The sequence below is a fragment of the Protopterus annectens genome, chromosome 4.part0 (assembly GCF_019279795.1).
Source record: "Protopterus annectens isolate FY-2018-M chromosome 4.part0, PAN1.0, whole genome shotgun sequence".
Lineage (NCBI taxonomy): Eukaryota > Metazoa > Chordata > Ceratodontiformes > Protopteridae > Protopterus > Protopterus annectens.
This window is the reverse complement of record NC_056733.1, coordinates 743,315,510-743,328,735: the sequence shown is the minus strand read 5'-3', so window position 1 is coordinate 743,328,735 and position 13,226 is coordinate 743,315,510. Positions and strand designations below refer to the sequence as shown.

The following is a 13,226-nucleotide window of genomic DNA, read 5'->3' as shown; positions in this document are numbered from 1 at the left end:
CCTCTGTAGTCCTGCTCTGCTCGTAGGAGGTAGCACCTTTGCTGATGCAGCTTCGCCAGGTGGGGCTGTCTTGCGCTAGGGTTTCCTAGGAGTCCAGGTCAGTGCCAAAGCTCTTCAGAGAGACTTTCAGCATGTCTTTGAAGTGCTATTTCTGCCCACCTTATGTGTGTTTGCCTCCTGCAAATTCACCTTAAAGCAGTCTCTTGGGGAGGCGTGTGTCTAGCATACTTACAAGGTGGCCTACCCACCTGACTTGGGCTCTCCTCAGCAGGGTGTAGATACTTGGCAGTCCAGCTTGAGAGAGGACAACTGTGTTTGGAACTTTGTCTTGCCAGGTAATTTTCAGCAGCCTTCTTAAGCAGTTCATATGGAAGCGATTCAGCTTTTTGGCACAACACTCATACACAGTCAATGTCTCACAGGCATACAGTAGTGTGGGCAGTATGACTGCCTTGTACACCTTCAACTTTGTGGACAGTTTGATGCCTCTCCTCTCCCACCCTGACTCCCGCAGCCGTTCAAATGTTGGGCTTGCCTTGGCGATGCATGTGTCTACCTCATCATCAATGTTCACAAATCAGGAGAGTGTGCTGCTGAGGTATGTAAACTTGTCAAGAGCCTTTAGGATCTCACCTTCAGCGGTGATCGTTGGTTCTGCACACATCTTCTGTGGTGCGGGCTGATGCAAAACCTCAGTCTTCTTGGTATTAATTGTGAGACCGAAGTTTCTGCAGGCAGTGGAAAAGCAGTTCATACTCTGCTGCATGTGGACCTCTGTGGCAGCACTGAGTGCACAGTCATCTGCAAACAGGAAACCGCACACAAAGTCCTCTTAAACCTTGTTATTGGCCTGTAGCCTCTGCAGGTTGAAGAGCCTTGATGCTGGTTTCTTTGTCATTGCAGAAGCCATCTGCTAGCATAGCCAAGAATATCATGCTGAACAGCATGGGTGCCAATCACAGCCTTGCTTGATTCCGTTGGTGACTGGGAAGGCATCAGAGGAGTCTCCCTCATCCAGTACTTGAGCAAGCATGCCATCATGTTACTGGCACACCATACTGATGAATTTGCCTGGGCAGCCAAACTTCTTCGTGATCCGTCATAGCACCTCACGACTGACAGTGTCAAAAGCTTTGCTCAGGTCCACGAACGTTGTATAAAGGACCCTGTTGTGTTCCTGGCACTTCTCTTGAACTTGACGTGCTACAAATATCATGTCCAGTGTCTCTCGGCCCTCTCTAAAGCTGCACTGACTCTCTGGCAGGTGTCCATCTTCCGTGTGTTGAATGAGGCAGTTGAGAAGGACTCTGGCAAGGATTTTGCCAGCAGTGACCAGGAGAGAGATTCCTCTGTGGTTGTCAAAAGACTGCCTATTTCCCTTTCTCTTGTAGAGATGGACGATGGAGGCATCCTTTAGCTCCTGAGGGATAATTTCCTGTTGCCACATGGTCTGGAAGAGCTCAGTGAGCTTCTGTAACAAGATTGGTCCCCCTGTCTTGTAGATTTCGGCTGGAATGGAGTCAGAGCCTAGAGCTTTACTATTGGAGAGAAGCTTAATTGCTTCCTTAACCTCTGATTCCTTTGGAGGTTCTGCCAGGGAGGTGTTAATGGCGACTTGCAGCATGCGGTCAATGGCATTGGCATTAATAGAGGAAGGCCTATTCAGGACATTGTTGAAGTGCTCAGCCCATCTTTCCAGGATGCCTTTTTTGTCAGTGAGCAGGGTGGACCCATCGGTACTGAGCAGTGGTGATTTTCCAGAGGACTGTGGCCCATAGATGGTCTTCAGGGCATCATAGAAATGCTTATAGTTGTTGCTATCAGCGTACTTCTGGATCTTGTCTACCTTTCTGCTGAGCCAGGAGTCTTGCATCTCTCTGAGTTTTGCTTGCACCTTGCTTTTGATGGAGTTGTAGGCTGCTTTCTTGGAAATGGATGTAGTGTTTTGCTGGTGGGATCTGAAGGCTTCATGCTTCTTATCCAGCAGCTTCTGAATGTCTTCATCATTATCATCAAACCAGTCCTGGTGTTTGCTTGTGTTCAGGTCCAAATGAGCAAGAGCAGTGTTGCAGACCACATCCCTAAAGGCTGCCCAGACCTCTTCTGCAGCGTTGGTGCCAAAGCTGCGTTGGTTAAGCTTACTGTCGAGGTCCTCACTGTGGTTCTGGCGTACAGAGTGCCATTCTAACTTGCTGACATTCAGGTGCCTATTGGTCTTTTTCCCCTCTGGGTGCCGCCTAGGTTGAATATGCATGTTGAGTTTTAAAAGTATGAGTCTGTGATCTGTCCAGTACTCTGCACCACAAATGGCCTTAGTCACTCTAACATCCTGCCTGTCCCTTCTCCTTACTATGACATAATCAATGAGATGCCAGTGCTTGCTGCATGGATGCATCTAGGGCGTCTTGTTATGGTTGGGTAGGTGGAAGACTGTGTTTGTGATCAACAGCTCATGAGCTGCTCAGGTCTTCAGAAGTAGATGACCTTTGCTGTTGCTTTTGCTGACTCCATTCCTCCCAATGACACCCTCCCATGTCTGCACCAACTCTGGCATTGAAGTCATCTAAGATGACGAGCTTATCCACCTTGGGCACAGATGCTATGAGGGACTCCCAAGTCTTCATAAAACTTGTCTTTAATTTCCTCTGGATTTGTCATGGTAGGGGCATATACACTGATGAAGGTGGTGTGGTGCTTTCCTTTGAGGGGGAGCCGCAGAGACATGAGTTGATCATTGAATACATTTGGGAGGCTGGCTAATTTGCTGATGTTCATCGTGCATACAGCTGCAGTCATAACAGATGGGTTATCCTGCCGTCAGGCGGGTCCTCGGTCGGCCGAATTCCGAAGTCTAGGTCCGGCGTCGGTTGTCGTCGCTTCTTCCCTGACGTCAGCATGGCAGGGGTATAAAAGAGGCAGCCGACGCCATTTTCCTCAGTCTTTCTTGCCACGCGGTGCCCGAAGCAGAAGCAGTTCGCAAGTGCCGATCGGCCAGCTCCTGAGATTTACAAAAGTATTTCAGCCGAAGTCTTCTTGAAAGCTAAGTACCCCGTTGGGGAAACTTTTCTTGCCTCAGACCGATGTCAGACAAAGTTAATAATTGCATTTCATTTGGGAAGCAAATACCGCATAAGGATTTCCACTCTTTCTGTATACCTTGCTTAGGCCCAGAACACGACGTCTCGGCCTGCCGTTTTTGTGCTAGATTCAACAAGCGCACTATTAAGCATTGGGTGGAGTTCGCCCTTCACTTTTTTGGTAAAAAATTCATTTATATTATGTCGTCGGATACTCCGACTCCTGTTTTGAGCAAAAAACACAAAGATAAGGACCGACATACGAGGTCCGTGCCACCTGCTGAATCCACGCCAAGGCCCACTACCGGTTCTCCGGTACTCAGCAAGGCACCTACGCAGCCCCTGAGTACCGATGACAATGCATTACCAGTGTCCTCAGTACCAGAGGTCGCACGCTCCTCGGCCTCCATTCATACTACAGATACTGATGCCACTCCGAGCGGGGAAACTCAGAATTTGGATAGGCCTGCCATTTCTCAAGGGGTTTTCAGGCCTTCCTCTTTCTCTATTAAAGCCTTCACTAAATCTAAAGCAGCCATGAAAACCAAAAAACAGGTTCTTCAGACCCCCTCTCAAGGCACCATGCCTAAAAAACAGATGCTTAAAATGGCTGAGGATTTGATTACTCTTATCAGGGGTTCTCAACCCCCCTCTGACAAAAGGCCCAGATTAGAGGAAGACTACCCTTCCTCAGATCAAGCTTCTATTACCTCAGAACTATCTGAGGACCTGGATTATGCCTATTCTCCATTCGAAGACTCTGATGCAGAGGAGTCCATTCCCTCGGTCTCCCCCCCCTGAGGACTTCTCTTTTGGGGAAACCCTGCATACATTGAGGGAACACTTTCACTGGGAAGGCCAAGATTATTCAGATTCCAAGAAAAGGCTCAGGGAATTTCTTCTGCTCCCCCAGCATAGGCCTCTTGCTATCCCTCCTGTTTTAGATATATTGGATGATGTGTACACAGAAGCCAGCCTTAATCCAGATTATTTGCCTCCAGCTCCTGTTAAACCAGACAGGTATTACCGGGTTCCTGATTCTCACCAGTTCCTATATAAAAGCCATACTGCTGACCCAGAAACAATTTCACAGGGTCCCAATGGAATTAAGGCCTCTACTGCTAAAAACCCATTACCTTCAGAGAGATATTCCAGAGCTTTAGAAAGGTGGGGGAAAAAGGTGTACACCTCGGCCACTTTAACCATGAGGGCATTAAACTGTCAGTTTCATATGTTAAAGTATCAACAGTTTTTAATATCTCAGCTGAAAAGCAAGATGACACAACCAGAACAACCAGATTTAAAAGAGTTGCAGGATTTGTTGCATGGTGCAGAGCAAGTGGGTAAACATACCTTGCAGTGTGGTTTTGATGCTTTAGAGGCCTCATGTAGAGCTGCTGTTATGGGGTCTGTTATACGTAGGCATGCTTGGCTCAAAGACCAAACCTTACCAGATCATGTCAAAGCTAAACTATTAGATGCACCTCTTCAAAAGGATGTATTGTTTGGTGTTAAAGCTGAGGAGGTGCTAAAGAAAATGGAGGAAAAAGCAAAATCAATGCAAACAGTGAAAGATTTCCTGCAGGTACAGCCTCCACGTTTCAGCAGAAACTGGCCTTCAAAAAATTGGTCCTTTCCAGCCACGGACAGACCTCAAAGGGGCAGATACAGGCATCCAAGGGGTAGAGGGCAACCTCAAGGATCTTTCAGAGCCAGGCAGTGGCAAGCACCAACCCCAACAGGTGGAGAAGATAGATCACAGTCTTTTAGAAAACAGACACAATGACTTCCCCCTACACCTGCCAAGCAAAGCTTTAATGGCAGCACCATTGGGCAGAAAACTGACATTATTCTCAGAAAATTGGCATATTGTTACAAAAGACAAATGGATTCTGGACATTATAGACAGAGGCTACAGGTTCCACTTTCACACCCTTCCAAAAATGAGAGGCATGCCAAACCTGCCACAAAATCAAAGGGCAGAGGCACAAAAACAAATTTCAGCTCTCATGGACATGAAAGCAATTCAAGAGGTACCTGCAAAAGAACAAGGTCAAGGGTTTTATTCCAGACTATTCCTGGTACCAAGGAAAGACAAAGATTGGAGACCTATCTTAGACCTATCCATCCTAAACACATGTCTACAGGTGCCAAAATTCAAGATGCTCACATTACAGCAGTTTCTTTCCTTGCTGGGCAAGGAGTCTTGGCTGGTAACATTGGACCTCAAGGAGGCATACCTGCATGTCCCTATCAGACAAGATTGCAGAAGATACATCAGATTTCTTGCAGGTTCAACCCACTACCAATTCTCTGCATTACCCTTTGGCTTATCTACTGCGCCCAGAGTGTTTACGAAATGCCTGGCATCAGTAATCGCCTTCTGCAGACTACAAGGGATACAAATCTACCCATATCTGAACGACTGCCTGATCCAAGCGGACAGCAAGGACATACTACTGCAGCACCTGGCGTTTGTAATAAAACTGTTGAACTTCCTGGGATACACAGTCAACAAAAAGAAATCAAAACTAATACCCTCTCAACAAATAATTTTCCTGGGTGTCAGCTTGGATACAACCACCCAGATGGCCTACCTCACGCCAGACAAGCAAGGGCAACTGTCTCAATACTTCAGAACAATGGCAACTTACACCAGGCTAACTGCAAGGAAAGTCCTGCAGGCTCTGGGATTCATGGCATCTTGCATCCTACTAATCCCATGTGCAAAGCTGCATATGAGGAAACTTCAATGGTACCTAAAAAACTTATGGTCTCAACACAGCCACAGCTTGGAAGTGATTATACCACTCATTCCATGCCTTCAAAAGGAATTTATGAGGTGGGCTCAAGCTTGCCAAAGAAACACAGGTCTTCCTTTCTGTGTACCTCAAGCAACTCAAATCATCACAACAGACTCCTCAGACTATGCCTGAGGAGCACACATGACAGATCAGTGCATTCAGGGAAAATGGACCCGAAAAGAGAAGCACCTTCACATCAACCAAAAGGAAATGCTAGCCGTACAAAAGGCTATTATGACCTTCAAAGACCTACTGCATCCAGGCCAGCTATTGATAAGGACAGACAACACCACAGTGATGTGGTACATAAACAAACAGGGGGGAACTCATTCATACCCCCTGTGCAGGCAAGCAATGACCCTATGGAACACAGCACTTGAATTGCAAATTCAACTTCAGGCACAATTCCTGCCAGGGAAGGAAAACACACTGGCGGACAACCTAAGCAGAAATATGACAGATCCACACGAATGGAAGTTGCATCCTCTAGTTTTCTCAAAGATAACTCAGGCATGGGGACAGCCAGACCTAGATCTCTTTGCTACCCACAGAAATTGCCAGTTGAAAAAATTTTGTTCAAGGAAATATCATCCACAGGCCTGGAAAGTGGATGCACTTTCCTTCAATTGGGCAACATTGACAGTCTATGCCTTCCCGCCTCTTCCTCTGCTGCCCAAAGTTCTATTAAAAGTCAGAGCAGAGAGACCAAAAATGATTCTCATTGCGCCAGACTGGCCAAGACAACACTGGTATCTGCTCCTGAAGAGCCTGTCACATTCCCCACCATGGATCCTACCTCTAGTTCCTCTTCTGTTGTCCCAGCACAACTACAAAACCCTTCACAGCCATCTCAAAACTCTAAATCTAGCTGCATGGAGAATTGCTTGATTTCCCAACAATTTCTCCTCTCCAAGGAGGTGCAGGATGTTATCTTGTAGGCCAGAAGACCCTCTACTAGAAAGGCCTACTCCGCCAAATGGAAATGATTTTGTGCCTGGAATCAAGAAAAGGGACAGAATCCTTGGGTAATAAATATTCCTCAAATTTTACAGTACCTAGCTGAGATGTTAAACAATGGACTTTCCTTCTCCTCCATCAAGATCCACGCTTCAGCCATTTCCGCACAATACAACACAGATCCTCCTTTATTCTCCCATCCTCTCTTTAGGCATTTCCTCAGAGGGGCAAAGAATATAAACCCCCGAGGACACCAACCGTCCCTGCTTGGGACCTCAACTTCTTATTGGAAAAGCTGACCCTTCCTCCCTTCGAGCCAGCTTCTTCCACAGAGTTACAGTACTTGTCATGGAAAACAGCCTTTCTTCTGGCTATCACCTCAGCACACAGGGTTTCGGAGCTACAGGCCCTCATGGCTGTGCAACCATTCATCATTTTCCATCAGGACAGAGTTTCCTTACAAACCAACCCTACCTTTATGCCAAAGGTAATATCCAGTGTAGCTTTGAATCAGACTATCCACTTACTTACCTTTTACCCTAATCCACAAAACAAAGGGGAAAGACTACTACATTCCTTGGACATTCACAGGCAACTTCATTACTATTTGGACAGGACAAAGCCATTCAGGAAAACTGAGCAACTCTTTGTGTCCTATGCTACAGGTGCTCAAGGAAAGTCTATTTCCAAACAGACAATTTCAAAATGGATAGCCCACTGCATACGCTTTTGTTACTCATTTCATGGAAAAACTGTGCCTGCATGCATCAGATCCCACTCCACCAGAGCCACAGCTACCTCTGCAGCCTTCCTCAGGGGGGTCCCTACCAAGGACATTTTGGAAGCAGCCACCTGGAGTTCAGTGCACACTTTCTCCAAGCACTTTCACCTCCCACTATACTCAAAATCTAGAGCGGGCTTTGCCACAGCAGTCCTGCAGGGCATCCTAGCCCCTCCTAGTTCCACTTAGTGCCTACCACCCTTACTTAGCTTTGGGATTCTACCCATCTGTTATGACTGCAGCTGTATGCATGAAGAACATAGTACAGTTTTGTACCTACCATAAATGTAGATGTTCAAGTGCTTATACAGCTGCAGTCCAGGTATCCCTCCCTCCATCCCCTCTTAGGACAGGCCTTATGACAAACACTATTCATATAACCTTTTGGGGTATTCTTTTATGGTGTATTTGCTTGCAACTACTGTTTTTTGATTTATCAACATTGCATCTTTGCATAACATTATGTTTGCCTTCCTTCTGGGGGCACCTGACATCTGGGGCAAGAAAAACTGAAGAAAATGGCATCGGCTGCCTCTTTTATACCCCTGCCGTGCTGACGTCAGGGAAGAAGCGACGACAACCGACGCCAGACCTAAACTTTGGAATTCGGCCGACCGAGGACCCGCCTGACGGCAGGATAACCCATCTGTTATGACTGCAGCTGTATAAGCACTCGAACATCTACATTTATGGTAGGTACAAAACTGTACTATCAGATTAGATCTGATGGCGAAACTCACTCTTGCTTCATGATGTTTGTCGCTGCTGCAGCCACTCCAGAAAAAAGTATAACTGGCTTTAACATCTGTCAGCTCCCCTTCGTCTGCAAACCTGGTATCACTGAGGGCTGCTATCTGGATGTTGTACCTACAGAGTTCTCTTGCAACAAGTGCTGTCCGTCTCTCAGGTCTGTCTGTTTTGGAGCTATCCATGAGAGTGCACACATTCCATGTGCCAATGGTGAGTGAAGTCACCAATGTTTTTTTTTCTTTGTGATTCAAATGCATGGTTGGGATCCCCGCCTGCCATGGCAAGCAGGTCAGGGGTAGGATGAAGCAGGCTATGTTTAGGGCACCTTTTCTATCCCCTTCCTCAGACCATGGAGGTGAGCAGAGCGATCCTAAATAGGGCTGCTCATACACCCAAGGGGCTGCCGAGCTCCATTGCTGCTTCAGTCCAGTAGAGAGCGACCCATTGCCCTGGGTCGCCTGTGTGTGAGGTTGTGGCTACAACTTCCAGTGTATCCGCACCTGCTGCTTCGTCAAACGCCCATCACCACAGGACTTGGGGGGGTGATGTCTTGACTTGCACTGGAATTGGATTTTAGTGAGAGAGAGTTGCTCAAATCATCAGTATCAGAGTGAGATATATGTATTATTTACAAAGTGAATATCATAGTTGGCTTGAGGTTATAAAGGCAGTAGATAAATGATATATACAGAGTGACTGGGAAACATAATATAAGCTTCCAATGACCATTAGAAATATTACCCACATTCATGAATTCAAGAAAACTCTTAAATTCTACCTTAACAGCAGCTGGACCTGTAATTGTAATCATCCCACCTGAACTCATCCTTTACTCATTCTTTAACCCTTCTGTTATCCTCTCTTCCCTACTATTAACACTAACTTATAAACACTAACTAATAATGTTGCACTGCATATACTAAATCCCACTTATATATTTAACATCTGTCTGCCTAGTGGCCCATTATCTTTACTTCTACTGTTATAAAAATGTGCTTATTTTTGCCTGATTCTACTATTCTCATGGCATTATTACATAATTTTTGGTACTCATTGCTTAATGTATATGATAGCACTTTGGATATATCGCTAAACTGTTTTATTGTATACTAAATGCGTCCTTCAACTTATTCTAGAATGCTTTTTCTTGTCTTACTGTAGAGCTTTTCTCCCTGGGCCGGCACTGAAAAATGGCTTCTCCTCAGTCAGACTATCTGGGTCAACAAATGTCAGATAATTAAATAAATAAAATATGTATGCTTTATATATAGAGTGGCATCAGAGTTGGCATGCTGAAAGAATCACAATCAAGAATAGTCAGATCAAGATATATAGATAGAAGGAGGAAATGAAGAAGTTAGGTTTTATGACCAGAAAGATAGCAGTTGCAAAAGGAATGCTCTTTAAGAAAAGACTTTAGCGATTCGTATAGTTGGGAGCAAAGACTGATAAAACATGGTCTCTGCAGCGAAGCCTAGTTTGTGGGGTTTGGAGGAGATGACACAAGTGGTTAAGATGTCTAAGGTTGTATATTGGTGGTGCATCTCTGAATAGTCTGGAGGATAGTGGGAGAAAAGTGCCATTCTTAATAAGTTTAAAGAGTTGAGACACAAGTTCAAAGTCAGCATGTTGTTTCGCAGGTAGCCAGTTAGCTTTTTCAATGGTTTTGCAGTGGTGGTAATTTTTTTGTGACAGAGTGATAAATCTGCAAATGGTATTTGAAATGGACTGAATAGTGGATATATTTTTTTAGAAGCTGTGGCAATTAATTGGAGATCATATTCTAGTTGAGCCAGTAAAATACCTTTACCCTGTGACATTTCTACAGGTCTGGATAGAAAAGGGGAAATGTTATCCCAGAGGATGCAAAACCCAAAGCTCATTTAATTTTGGCCTTTGCCATCATATCCCCTTACCTAGCCATGGCAAAATTATTTTGTTTCCTAGTTTCCTTTTAGAACAAGCTTTTAACACTGCCTTTTAAAATAGTACACTTCTTTTTTCATGTTGATGTTATTGTTTTTTCATTTAGTAGAATTGTAAGAGTGGTTTTGTAGTATTTCTAAGTGTTCAATAACTTGCATCAGGAATAATATAACTGTTTGATAGATTCCGACAGACGGTATAACTGTATCTCTGACAGTCTGAGTGTAGTCTGTATTTTAGAGAACTCTCTTTAGCACCTCAGAAGTTGAACTTTACTTCATCTCTTCAAAATTCAAAGCTGGTGTGATTGTGTAGTGAAGCTGCCTTCTCTTACTGCATTACTATGGTGAACTTTTGGAAATGAACACAGTTATCTGAGCAGGTATCTCCCTGGAACGCTAAGTACAGTAACAGAATGTCAGCAGATTTCTAGATAACACTTCTTTGATATTTTTTCAGTATTTCTTATATTTAATCAGTGCCAGTTCACAACATCTGGCGTGGCTTCAGTCCAGAATCTCTTACTGTTTGTAGTATCCTGAGAGATCAGTAGGGAGAGTTCTCTACACCTTACAGGTAGTAAAGGACTCAGAACCTATTTAAGTCATATCTACTAAATGCATTGTCAGACAGCTTCAGCAAAACTTTGCTTTTTGTTACTTACGGTACTTTTATCATTTAAAGTCCATGACAGTGGTAATTAAAAATGTCTTTATGTTTTTCTTAAACAAATCTGTTTTTTTAATATTTGTTCTGTGATTGCAGAATTAATTGTGTTAGTGTTAGCCTTGATACTGTATTTTTATCAGGATTTGCCTCAAAAATCCTGTTATGTTTTTTCTTAGGATTCAAGAAATTCAGTGTATTATTACTAAAACGTGAAATGGTGTGTTGGTTCCTAAAACATTAACTAACTTGCATGAAAAGGAACAGTTTGCTACCTGGCTTTACTCTGAAGAATTAACTAGTGCATACCCCATCATAAATATTTTTGTGTTGAAATGTGTATGTCCTTGAGTTTAAACAAGTGGCAAGGCATTTCTTATATTTTACGGTTAATGTCACAGTTCATTTTTGTGTTCCTGGCTCTTTAAAACTTTTTCTCTGGTATAACAGTTGTCATTTCTGGAGCTGGATGGCACAGCAGTCCAATGCTTAGCATTGTTGTGTCACAGCATGTTGTTCTGTGTTCTGTGCTGCCCTCCCAAGGGTGTCCTTCGTTGAATCAGATGCCGAGTACCTGTGAACCTGTTGTCACTTTGCCAGCCATTCCTTATTGGAAATATTAACAGCTTACCATTTTTTTTATGTAACACAGGTAATGTATTCTTCAAGGGTAGCAGGTACTGAATTTGTAGATGAAACATTGAAATGTGATTTAACAAATCTTTTGGTGGGATGATAGTTTGTTATAGATATTTCTTTAATAAAAGTGGGGTTTAGGGGATGGCAATCCTCCCGGTATGAAGGCTTGCTTCTTCCAGTTATTGTTTCCCAGCAGCAATCTTTTCATTAGTTACAGATCTCGTTAATGTGGAATTATTCAGATGACTTTTACTTATGCAGAAATTGTGCATATTGACTGATATTGGTGGATTGTAATGAAATTTGAATGGCCTTGTATGGCTGAAATGTTCTGAAATGGGTAGTTTCATCATTTTTATTTCATACATTTTGTTTCATTGCTTACCATTGCTTACCAGAATAAAATGTTCAAAACTACAAATTTAAAGCACACTCTAACAAGTGGTGCTGCATTGTACAAGGAACATAATTTAATGCAATCAGGAAGGTGAATCAGACATCACATGCATATATGTATGGTCCTAAAAAATGTGTGCATTGGGTCTATGGTTTGAAACAGCCCAAAGGTAGACTTAATCCACCACTGGCCAGATGCATTTTCCTTGAATGTGAGTTTATGCCTTTTCAATGGAAAAGTTTACTGTTCATGCTAAGCCTGTTTTCATTCTGAGACTGTATTGTTTTGTTTAGCAAATGGCTGTTAGTGTTTGTGCTGTAAAATATGAAGTGACATTTTGAATCCAGATATCTGTAATCATTGTAGAAGTAAAGAAGAAAATGTTGTGCACACTGACAGGTTGGAACAGTGTTCATAGGTTCATAGGTAGGTATTAGGCTATCGGCACTAGAGCCTATACAAGCCTAGCCAAAAAGGTACCCTGGCTTTCGCCACCCAAGAAAATTATTTTCCTGTGCCCCTGTTGAGCAGAGCCACAGAGGTTTTCCCCGGGGTGAATTTACTATTTCCCATCCAGTCATCAAGATTTTTCTTGAAGAGTGCTAATGAGGTGCTTTGTTTGATATAGATAGGTAGTTTGTTCCAGAGTATGGGAAGTCTCTGGGACAGGAATCTATCCTTACAGCATGTTCTGTTTATTGTGGTGACAAGGTTTAGGTCCCTAGAGCGTGTAACTTGGAGGGATTGGGATTTCTTTAAGTGGAGCATGTCCAACAGCTCTGGGTTTGACATAGCTTTGTATGTTAGGCAGAGATTGCCTCTGATTAGACGATATGCGACGGAGTAAAGCTGGAGTTTTTTGAGATGGTCTGCATAGGGCATCCGTTTGAGGGAAGTAATCTTCTTTGTGAGGTATTTCTGCGGCCTTTCCAGTTGTTGTAGATGTCTTGTGAGGTACATACCAAAAGGGGCATTGTACTCTATAATGGGTCTAATGAATGACGAGTAGAGAGGAACAATGACCTCTTTTTTCCTGGATGAGAAATCTTTTGTGATGAGGTGTGCCACGTAGAAGGATTTCCTGACTACTGTGGCGATGTGATTATCAAAGGAGAGACTACTGTCCACCTGTGTCCCAAGGTCTCTTATCACACTTTCTGTGTTAAGTAGGCTACCATCTATGTGGTAGCTCATGGGTACAGAGATTGGTGCACTTTTTGGCATTGAGC

General features: G+C 43.8%; 1 protein-coding gene across 1 annotated transcript in view; it reads left to right on the top strand.

The window, feature by feature from the left end:
• The window catches only part of ARVCF (ARVCF delta catenin family member), a 2,347,833-nt gene that overhangs the window by 1,105,442 nt on the left and 1,229,165 nt on the right, over positions 1-13,226 (top strand). The window lies entirely within an intron of this gene.